We start from the raw sequence: 11,933 nt of genomic DNA on the forward strand, positions 1-11,933 counted from the left end.
ATCTTGGGTAGGCCTTTTCTTGCTACAGGGCGTACTCTTATTGACGTGCAAAATGGTGAACTTACCATGAGGGTGAATGACCAACAAATCACCTTTAGTGTGTTTAAAGCTATGAAATTCCCGGATGAAGTGGAAGAATGCTCTAGAGTTGACGTTGTTGATACTTTGGTAGCTGAGAAGTTCAATAACAGGGTGGAAAAAGCTGCTATGGGAACCCAGATTTTTGGAGATGAGGAGGAATATAGCAGTGAAGATGAGGAGATGATTACATGGGTAGATTCTTGCCAACCAACCAAGAAATTTAGTAAGGTGTTTGAAGCTCTAAATCTGCCAGAAAAGCACTTTCAGGCCCCTAAACCATCTGTTGAAGAACCACCCCAGCTGGAGTTAAAGCCACTGCCAAGTCATTTAAAGTATGTGTACTTGGGCGACAATGATACTTTACCTGTGATAATATCTAGCTGTTTGGAGTCTGTTGCTGAAGAGGCATTGCTGAAACTGCTGAAGCAGCATAAAAGGGCGATTGGATGGACAATGGCTGATATTCAAGGGATTAGTCCAGCGCTTTGTATGCATAAAATCTTGCTGGAATCTGATTGTACTAGTTCTGTGGAGCAGCAAAGGCGTTTGAATCCAGTAATGAAAGATGTAGTTCGAAAAGAGGTCATTAAGTGGCTTGACTATGGGATTATTTATCCAATTTCTGACAGCAAGTGGGTGAGTCCTGTCCAATGTGTTCCGAAGAAAGGGGGCGTTACAGTAGTTACTAATGACAACAATGAGCTTATTCCCACTCGTACATTCACCGGATGGCGGGTTTGCATGGATTACAGAAAACTCAACAAGGCCACTAGAAAGGATCATTTCCCTTTGCCCTTCATCGACCAAATGTTGGACCGCTTGGCGGGAAAGGAGTTCTTCTGTTTTCTTGACGGGTATTCTGGGTATAATCAGATTTCTATAGCGCCGGAGGACCAAGAGAAGACCACTTTCACCTGTCCATACGGCACATTCGCTTTTAGAATAATGCCCTTCGGTTTGTGCAATGCACCGGCCACATTTCAGCGGTGCATGATGGCGATTTTTTCAGATATGGCTGAGAGTATTTTGGAGATATTCATGGACGATTTCTCTGTCTATGGGGATTCATTTGAAGGTTGCTTGGAGAATTTAGAAAAAGTCTTAAAGAGGTGTGAAGAAACTCATCTAGTGTTGAACTGGGAAAAATGCCATTTCATGGTGCAAGAAGGCATTGTGTTGGGGCATAAAGTGTCTAGCAAGGGGATAGAGGTTGACAAGGCTAAACTGGAAGTTATTGAGAAACTACCAGCCCCTACCACAGTAAAAGGCATTAGAAGTTTCCTCGGTCATGCTGGCTTTTACAGGCGTTTTATCAAGGATTTTTCGAAGGTGTCCAAACCTTTATGCAGCTTGCTGGAGCAAAATAGGCCTTTTGATTTTACTGATGAATGTCAAGAGGCATTTCTGAGATTGAAGTCAGCCCTTGTTACAGCACCAGTGATCACAGCTCCTGACTGGTCTCTACCTTTTGAACTTATGTGCGATGCTAGCGACTTCGCTATTGGGGCTGTTCTTGGGCAGCGGAAGAACAAAATTTTTCATTCTATTTACTATGCAAGCAAAACATTGGTGGATGCCCAGATTAATTACACTACAACAGAAAAAGAGCTGCTGGCCGTGATCTTTGCCTTTGAAAAATTTCGCTCCTATCTTGTGGGGACTAAAGTTATTGTGTACACGGACCACTCCGCTATCAAGTATTTGATAGCCAAAAAGGATTCTAAACCGAGGCTTATACGTTGGGTTCTCTTGCTGCAAGAATTCGATTTAGAAATCCGAGATAGGAAAGGCACTGAAAATCAAGTAGCGGACCATTTATCAAGGCTGGAATCAAGCACTTACAGCAGCAATTCAGAGGAAAAATTGCAGATTCAAGACACCTTTCCTGATGAGCAATTGCTGGCTGTGGAACAAGAGGAAGTACCATGGTATGCGGACATCGTGAACTTTTTAGTTGGGGGCGTGTATCCACCAAATTTTACCAAACAGCAGCTCAAAAAGTTCCTACATGATGTCAGATTTTACTGTTGGGATGAACCTTACTTATATAAACAGTGCCCAGATCGAATAATGCGAAGATGTGTCCCAGAAAGTGAAGTTTCCAGCATCCTAGAGAGCTGCCATTCAGCCCCTTATGGTGGTCATTTTGGTGGGCAACGAACTGCTGCCAAAATATTTCAGTCAGGATACTATTGGCCTTCTATTTTCAAGGATGCCCATAATTTTGTTCAACATTGTGATCGCTGCCAGCGAGTGGGCAATATCTCCGCTAGGAATGAAATGCCTCTTAATTGCATTTTGGAGGTGGAATTGTTTGACGTGTGGGGTATCGACTTTATGGGTCCCTTCCCGCAATCTTTTGGGAATCTCTACATTCTAGTGGCGGTGGATTATGTATCGAAATGGGTAGAGGCAATTGCTAGTCCGACAAATGATGCTAGAGTGGTTATGAAGTTCCTTCATAAACATGTGTTTACAAGGTTTGGGACACCTAGAGCCTTAATTAGCGATGAGGGAACACACTTTGTGAACAAAGTATTGGCTGCTCTCTTGGCAAAGTACAGTGTTAAACATAAAATTGCCACTGCCTATCACCCACAGACCAACGGGCAAGCTGAAATATCAAATCGAGAAATTAAAGGCATTTTGGAGAAAGTTGTAAATCCAAGCAGAAAGGATTGGTCCCAGCGCCTAGACGATGCACTTTGGGCTTACCGGACAGCTTATAAAACTCCACTAGGCATGTCCCCTTATCGCCTAGTTTATGGGAAGGCATGTCATCTTCCTGTAGAATTAGAACATAAGGCGTTTTGGGCGTTGAAGATGTTAAATTTGGATCTTGTAGTGGCTGGAGAAGCAAGAAAGTTGCAACTGAATGAATTAGATGAGATGCGGCTGTTTGCTTATGAAAACGCCAAGCTATATAAAGAGAAAACGAAGAGGTGGCATGATCAAAGAATTAAGGAGCGGGTGTTTGAAAAGAACCAGAAGGTTTTGTTGTTTAATTCCAGGTTGAAACTGTTTCCTGGCAAGCTAAAATCCTGTTGGTCGGGCCCCTTCACAGTGACTAAATTCTACCCCTTTGGAGCTGTTTTAATTCGCGAAGATCAGTCTGGGAGGGAGTTCACAGTTAACGGACAGCGGCTGAAACATTACTTTGGTGGGGAGGTTGACAGAGAAAGGACCTCCGTCCATCTGAAGGATGCTTGAAGGAGAAAGGCTATGGGTTGCCATGCATTTCTTGTGGCACATTTGGGCAACCCATGAGTGAAAGAGACAGTTGTACATAAATAATGGATGTAACTAAGTTTGGGGTGTATTACCCCTTGAAAAAAAAAATAATAATAATAGAGCATCAAGCAGCAGGTCAGCCAAGAGTTGATAAAGCTGGGAATAGGCTGAGAATAGAAGTTTGGGCAGAGGTGTTATTTTTCTGGGATGATGGACTGATATATCATTGCTTCAGCATTTCGCAGGGTCGCAGGGAAAGAGTTGCTGCTCAGTTGCTATAGCAACCAGTCAGCATCACTGGGCAGAAACTAAATGAGTCTTAAAAAAAAAAAAAATAGAAGTATCGGGGTTTCATCGAGGCTGGTTGGTCCGAAAGTGAGAAGCTGGCACGTGCTGAAATAGAAAAAAATACTTGGGCAATCATTGGGCATGTTCCTAGTATTCCAACCAATCATTTGGCCTTTAATCTTTTTGGCTCTTTGTGGACCCAGCAAGCCGAGCAGATTTACATGGGAAAGGGTCCATCTATCTCTCTTATTTTATTGGGCTTTCTGAGTAAGTCAACTGGGCCCCCATGTGTAGTCAACCCATCCACCTCACATTAGCCCACAAATGCACCTGACATAGCGTCACATTGAGGGTATACTGAATATGTATGTATAAATATTTCTATAATCATAACAATATATATATAGAGGTTACTTTTACTTTTATTTTATTATATATATATATCTATTCATATGTCACTTTTCTGCTATATTCATTATATTAATATTTTACTTTTATCATATATACATATATATAAGTCTCTTATGTTTATATATATATATCTATATTTTTATATTACGTATACCCTCGCCAACATACACTTCAGAAACCCCTAAGCCCCAGCGTTGACCGCCGCCCTCGCCAACCTCAACCTCCGAAATCCCTCAGCCGACCACTCACCCAAGCCACCCAGCTCCGCCTCCCACCACTCCGAGCCATCCCGTCCGTCCCATCTCATCACCGCCGAACCCATCTGACCCATCCCAACAGCCACCAAGCCATCCCATCACCTTCTCCACCTCACATCACCAGCCACCGCCCATACCTCCCCCACAACCCGACCACTAACACACGGCCACTTTCGGCAAACCAGACGGACTCAGCCCAGTAATCGCTCCGCCTCTCCCCCTCGCACCGACCCCAGGCGGCCTTTCCAGTGATCCCGAGAGTCCCTGCCTCCATTGTGGTCAGACGAGACCCACGCCTACGGCACCCCTGCTCCGTGAGTCACAGTTGAGCATCATTTCTCTCCAGCCCACGAATCTCGGCAACAACCCCGACCGTGCCTGCCTCTTCTCCGCCAAGCACATCTCGGCTCAGTGACACCATTTGGGGTAATAGTCCTGTGTTCAAAATATACACTTGTGGCTGTGTTTCTCTTATTGGGGGTTTTTAGTTGTCTCTATTGGTGTTCTGTTCTGTGCTGCCTCCCTTTTGCTGTCGTCCATTTGGGCACTCTCCTGTTTTCAATCATGCCAAGAACTAAGAGAGTGGCACATAAAGTGAAGAAGAAGCCCTTCCATGAAGTAAAGAAATTCTATTGTCCAACAGCCGAAGCAAAATACAACAACCAAGTGGTTAGTCGGGATCTGTACATTGAGAGAGGTTTGGTGGCTGACAGAGCTGGAATAGAAGAGTTACCTGAGTGGTTACGTACCACAATCAGTGAGAGGCGTTGGGAGAATTTTGTGGTGCCGCCCGAGCCCGCCGTAACTGAGCTTGTCCGAGAGTTCTATGCGAACTTTCTGTCTCAAGAGTGGCCCACTACAGTCATTGTGCGAGAAGTTGAGGTGCCTTTCAATGCTGAAGCAATTAATTATTTGTTTGAACTAGAATCAGTTCAGTGCTCTTTTACCCCATGCCGAGGGGAGGTGACAGGGGACGCACTAATAGAAGTTATGGAAACAATCGCTCAGCATGATTCTACCTGGGATGTGGATGAGCACGACAACTTACGTTTTCGGAGGACGGAATTGGAGCATGATCTTAAATGTCTGTACTCATTTGTTCAGACCACTCTCTGCCCTACTTCGCATGATTCTACGGTGAGCAAGGCTCGCGCCTTCATGCTCTATTGCCTGCAAAAGGGATTCCAAGTAGATGTCGGGACAGTGTTAGCTCAAGAGATCTTCGAGTGTTCCCAACGCGGAAAAGGGAAATTGTTTCTGCCTGCTACCATCACCGCTCTTTGCCGTGAAGCTGGAGTCCCTGTTTTGCCCGAGGAAGGTTTGTTACATCCCAGAGCAGCTGTCAGTTTTGGCCCATCCCGAGCCGCCAAGAACCCCCGCGCCTCTGCCTCTTCCTCAGCACCTGCTGCCCCGGTCGACGATGCCCTTTTGGAGCGGTTCACTCAGTTTGAAGTGATGCAACAACAAATGCATCACAGGCAGGAAGAGCTTTGTGACCGTATGCACGCTTTTTGGCAATATGAGCAGCAGCGTGATGGCATCATGGAGCGCACCTTCAAGAAGTTGACTCCGAGAGCAATTCCCCAATTCCCTCCGTTCCCGCAGCAGATTCTTGATCCATGGACTACACATTCAGCACTTGCACCTAATCCGGATGCTCCTAACGAGGACTCCGAGTGAAGGGGGTTTCCTTATCCTATTCACTATTTTAATTCCTGTTCTGCACTTGTGTTCTTATGTTAGTTTTTTTTTTTTATATATGTTTTAGACTATATTTTTCGTATTCTGTGTCTGTATTGTCTTGTACTGTTTTGTTTGTGTTAGTGTGTGTTGAGAGATTTAAAATTTATTCCTGTGGCCTAGTGTTCCGCTCGATGATGATATTTTTCCATTCGCTCCATTTATGTGACTGCCTGGCTTTATATGTTGTCTCTGACTGTTTCATTGCTGGATATTATGAATGTGTCTTTTTAGTCTCTTTTCAATACAGTATAATTTTGTTTTCCCACCAGACTTTGCATTTTTTTTTACTGATTGCTAAGTATATGCTGTAGAGTCTAGAATTGATTAGTGCATTTCCTTGAGGCGAAATCCTAGCTCGACTTGTCCCTAAGATATGATTTAGGCCATCCTTGGACGCTTGTGCCTTTCTAGCCTTCCTAATAAACATATTGTTCCCTTAGTCACCCAATTTTGAGCCAATGAGCCTATTCTTTTTTTTTAACCTGATCATGCATCCCATCATCCCCTTTATTACATTTTCCATATGTTTCCCAACTTAATTGCTATCACTTGTCAAAACAAATTGTTTCTCATATTAAGTTATGGGTGAGTGTGGAGAGTGTAGCTTGTGGCGAGCTAATTCTTGATCATTATTTTAGCCACATTGGGGACAATGTTGGGTTGTAAGTTTGGGGTGGGGAATTAGCTCACAAGGCATATCATTATATAATATCAAGCATATTCTCTTGCTATTTATCATATAGTTTTCTCTTTTTGTTGTGAATTTGTGTAGTTCTAAAAAAAAAAAAAATAAATAAATATAAATATATATATATATATAATGGTAGTAAATGAAATATCAAAAAAAAAAAAAAAAAAAACAAAAAAAAAAAAAAACAAAAAACAAAACAGAAAAGCAAAAGAAAAAAAAAAAGGAGATCAGAAGAAAACATAGCAAGAGAATTACAGTACAATAACATGTCCTTGTGAGTAAAAATAATTATAGGGAAGTGAATCAAGAGTGATAAATCATGAGGGAGAGGCTAGATTTTTGACAAGTGAGGTGGTTAGGTTTAAGCTAGTAAAAAAAAATATCATTTATCATACCCTAGCCTAAGCCTTACATTACAAGCTTAGTAAAGTCCTATTGATCAAGGGGATAAGTTGAGACTACATTAGTGGAGAGGAGTGCACTAATTCAACTTATGGAGCTATTATGAATGAAAAATCAAAGGGTAATTGTAGAGAAATTCAAAGTTCGGTGGGATGCAATTTTATACATTATTGATTAGAGGACTCTAGAGAGATGTTAGTAATATCCAGTGAGAAAAATTTGAAAGGGCAGCATATACGGTTAAGGCAGAAACATTTCTTTATTCCACTTAATTCCATTTTTCTGAGAGCATCAATGTTCACTAGGCCATTTTGAATTCTTTTGAATCTCTCATCGGTTGTGTGTGTGTTGTGTGTGTTTACTGTTGTGTTTACTGTGGTGTCATCATTACTCGAGGACGAGCAATAGGCTAAGTTTGGGGTGTTGATAACTCTAGGATTTAGAGTTATTTTCACATCTTTAAACTTAATTTTCAAGCCAAAACAAAAGAGTAATGAGTTGTAAGTAGTGTAATTGTGTCCATTTAGTGTATATTTGTATCAAGGGACTGTGTATCTGTATTATCATATTTTTCTTAGTGATTTATGTAGTTTCGTGTTTATGTTAATCAGGAAAGGAGACTAAAACAGGTGATTGGGAACTTTGGATCATGAAGAGGAAAAATTCTGGAAAGAGCATGTTGCTGTACTCTTAATGCTGTAGCAAACCTACCGTAGCAATTGGCAGAGCCCAGGAAGAAAACGTGACAAATGCCAGTTGGACTTAATGAGACATAAGTGGCGCTGAGGTGGCGAGAATATTGTACAATTAAGTCAGCTGGATGGTGTGGCAAAGGACAGGGGGGCAAGATTGACTTTGACTTGCTAATTAGGGTAAACCAAGTACCCTTAAAGAGAGCCCAGCCGAAATATGGAAAGGCACGGATCATTTTGGAGAATTCTGAATATTTTTCACTAAGCAAAGTACAGAGAGAAGCAGAAAGAAAGAAGAAGAAGGGAGTACGAAATAGGAGAGGAAAAAGAAGACAGACGCCTAAGGGGGACTAGAGCTCAACACTCAATTCTCTCTAATCTCTATTTCTCTTTAATTTTGTATTATTTTCTCATCTCAATTTCTGCTCAAACTCCATGGAAATATTCTGTACTGGTTTTATGTTTACAATTTCAGCTATGAACTAACACTCTAAAGATTTGGTGGTTATGAACCCTTATGTATGAACTAAATTTCTAAATGCATGGTGAAGTTGTTTATGTCATAGTTCAATTGAATGTGCTGTAATGTTAATTGAATGTTAATTACTGGCCATATTTAGCATTTATTAAGTTAGATCTAACTTGGAAAAGGGAAGTCTAGCTGAACCCATTCAATTGATGCAAGAGATTCATCTATTTTTAGGTGATTTTTAGTAGTGGAATAGGACTATTTTGCTGCCTTGTATAACTTCAAGATTTGGTGCTTGATGGATTGTTTATAGTCTGTTTTAATGCAGGAATGTATTGAGGGGGGTTATAAACAACAGATAGTAAGTTTTGGGAAAAACTCACTGGGTTTTACGAAATCTGTTAACTGTGACATAAATTGCTGACCCATTGCTGAGCCATTGCTGTAGCAACTGGAACGAACCGAGGGGAATTAACCACCTAAATCTATTTTTTTCATATCTGAAATCCACCCAGAATTCTTTCATTTCAATCTCTGATTTTTATTTGAATTAATTTGCTCATTTACATTTATTTTCATAATTAATTACACAACCTTTCTCTTGATTTGGTTACTGTATTATAAACTGTTTTTGGTTGATTTTACATTAATTTAGTTGAAAAGTCCCTGTGGAGACGAACTTTGATACATTATCACTGTATTACTTGTTGTCGATTGTGTATACTTGCGCATATTTTAATCATATTAATTTCTACAACAATAGGGTAGTGAAATAATGTTTTATAGGAGTTAGGAGTCAGTTTGGTAGTCGAGATTGTAGATTTAGGGCGTAAAATGGACGTATAAATTCGATTTTTAAACTAGTTGAAAAATTGGGTTTTTCCCGCCCTTTCGGAGTCAAATAAACTTTTTCAGAAAAACTTTTTACTTCCGCTTTTTAATCCATTTCTCAAACTATTCGAATAAAATTTAGTGTTTTTGTTAGAATGTTGCTGGTCATATAAAAGCTTAACTTTTATACTCGAGCAACGTTATTCTAACTCTCAATACAAGTTTTAGGCTTTACTTTCTCATCTCCCCCTTTCTCTGTTCAGAGCTTTTCATGCAAGATCCATGGGGGGTGAGAGGCATATCGACGACGAATTTCTAGCCCAATTTTTAGTGGACAAGGAGCAACCGTCGCTGTTGATTCCAGAAATTCCTTTTTCTCGAGTTACCCCGAACATTTCATCGTCCCCGCGTCAAAATATGGGTCGAGTTAAGTCTAAAGCCCAGAAAAAGAAACCTTTCAATCCTTCAAATCAGCTTGCTTCTCAGGTTGAAAATCCCTCGACCAACTGTCGAGAAAGAAATATCCCTGACCCTAGCATCCAAACTCATGCTCAACTTTGAAATGCTATTCAACCAGATGTTGAATGGTACGTCGCCCCTCCTAACCGAGGAATGGTTAAGATGATTGCGAATTATATTAAAAAATACGGACTTCCCAAGGTGACCCTAGTCCAACCTACCAGAGACCAACGTGCTAATTTTCCTGGAGGCGCCTTCAGCGCCTGGTCGAGGTACCATATCAAGGTAGGGGCGATCCTGCCCTCCATCCTTTCTTCTAAGGAGTGGCCAACTATTTTGGGGTCGCTCCTTTTCAAATAACCCCTAATTGATATAGAATGCTTTCGACACTCTATATCCTTTACAACTATAAGAAATGGCCTGTCCCCACGCCACATGAGGTCAACTACTTGTTCGACCTAAAATCCACCCCAACCAAGAAAACACAGGGTTCTTCCATTTCTACCAACAATGTTCGACACACACTTTCCTGAGTGATACTACTTTCATATCCAATCTGGGGAAGTACCATCTGGAGTTTTTTCTGACTACTAAAATGGTCGCGAACAACCTGGCCTTCACTAAAGGAGGTAATTTCTTAGCCCTCCTGGTCGTTTATTTCCCTTTAATTCTTCCTGCATCCCCCTTAGAGATTTAGTGTATTTCAGGTCCATGGTTGCGAACGGCTCCCACTCCAGACATGGAAATCCGATCAGCACTCTTGGCTACCCCGGCTGAAGTAGAGAAGAGTGTTAAGCATCTGGTCACAGAGGCTAATCTAAGGCTGGTCGGGCTTTTCGCACCTCACCAGGATGTGAGGGAGTCAACAGTGGGAAGTGCCACCGGCGAGGAGATTCCCAAGCAGCACCCAAACGTGTCACAACCTCAAAGGAGGAGGACCACTGGAGTGACAATCAGGAAACCCTCCAACACCCGCGAGCTGTTGCTCCCCCCGCCCAACTGGGAAAGGGAAAAAAGAAAGCCACCGAACCTTGCGAACCTCTCGACGAATCTTTGGATGAGAACGGTATTGATCTCTCGTTCTTAGATAGTTTGCCAATTCTCTATCACTTGTTTGACGGGGACGGAAATTTTAAGTACGCTCCTAATTTAGATTCAGACTTCTTTATGCTAGAGAGTGAGTGTAACACTAGTAGAGTATACAATGTAGCGACCAGTAATGATAGCGCAGGTATTTTACTTACAATTTTCTTTGTTTCTTTTCCTGACATAACACACTCAGTTGTTTGTACTATCTCACTGTTCGTTCAGACATGGAATACGAAAACATATTTGATATGTACAGTGCTCCTAAGGCTCCTGAAGCTCCTGCGAGCAAGAAGAAAGTGAGCAGGCGGCATCACGGGGAAAGTAGTAAAGCGCCTCCGGCCAAGAAAACTTGTACTGCTGACCCTTTGGCAGACGATCCTTCAGTAAATGCAATAGCACCTCCGTCTCCCTTCGAGCAGCAAACTCTACCTGCTCCAGTTGGGTCGACACCTTCCCCACTGGCTCCAGCTGACCAGACTTAACAAGCTGCCCCTGCTTCCATAGGGGGCGACATATCGAGCAGTGCCCTAAGATCGGCCAAAGACAAGATAGCAAAAATTCTGAGGCACAAGCATTGCCGAGAAGCGATGGCTGGGACAAAGACAATGGACGTCGACCAGATCTTAACCCGCACAATAAATGAGCTCGCAAGTGTAAGTTGTCTTTTTCTGTATAGACTTAATCCTCTTATATATTATAGTCAATTTAAATTTCATGCTGATTGCAGGCAATGCTGGCCATTACTGTTGGCTGGCTTTGCTTGGGAGTTATCACCGAGCAGTCCAAGATGTCAGAGCAACGACACACTATGGAGCTCAAGGCTGTCGAAGCAAAACATGCTGAGCAGCTTGAGGCAGTTCAGAAGACAAACGCAACATTGCTCGAGGAGAAAAACAAGTTGGCTACAGAGTTATAGGAGAAGCAGACTTCTCTGGACAAGGCCATCGAGTCAAGAGACCAATATAAGGAGTCTAATTGCATCAATTACCACGAGACAAAAAAGCTCTAGGAAGACCTGATTGCGAGCAGACAAGAGGCTGTAATGCTGGAAGGCTGGGTCAAGGAACTTGAGAAAGCCAATGCCAGTAATCTGGAGAGACACAAGAATGCAACGATTAAGTGTTTCTATGACTTCTAGAAACACAACCAGGAGGCCAACTTCAGCTATTTTCTCGAGCACACGAGGCATGCTGAGATAGCCCACTGCGTTGCTCACCTGGCGGAAGAAGAGAGAGCAAAGATACCTGCCTCACCTGAAATCTCCTTGGCCACTGGCGTGGAAGGGGCGG

This window comes from Humulus lupulus, chromosome 3, assembly GCF_963169125.1.
Source record: "Humulus lupulus chromosome 3, drHumLupu1.1, whole genome shotgun sequence".
Lineage (NCBI taxonomy): Eukaryota > Viridiplantae > Streptophyta > Magnoliopsida > Rosales > Cannabaceae > Humulus > Humulus lupulus.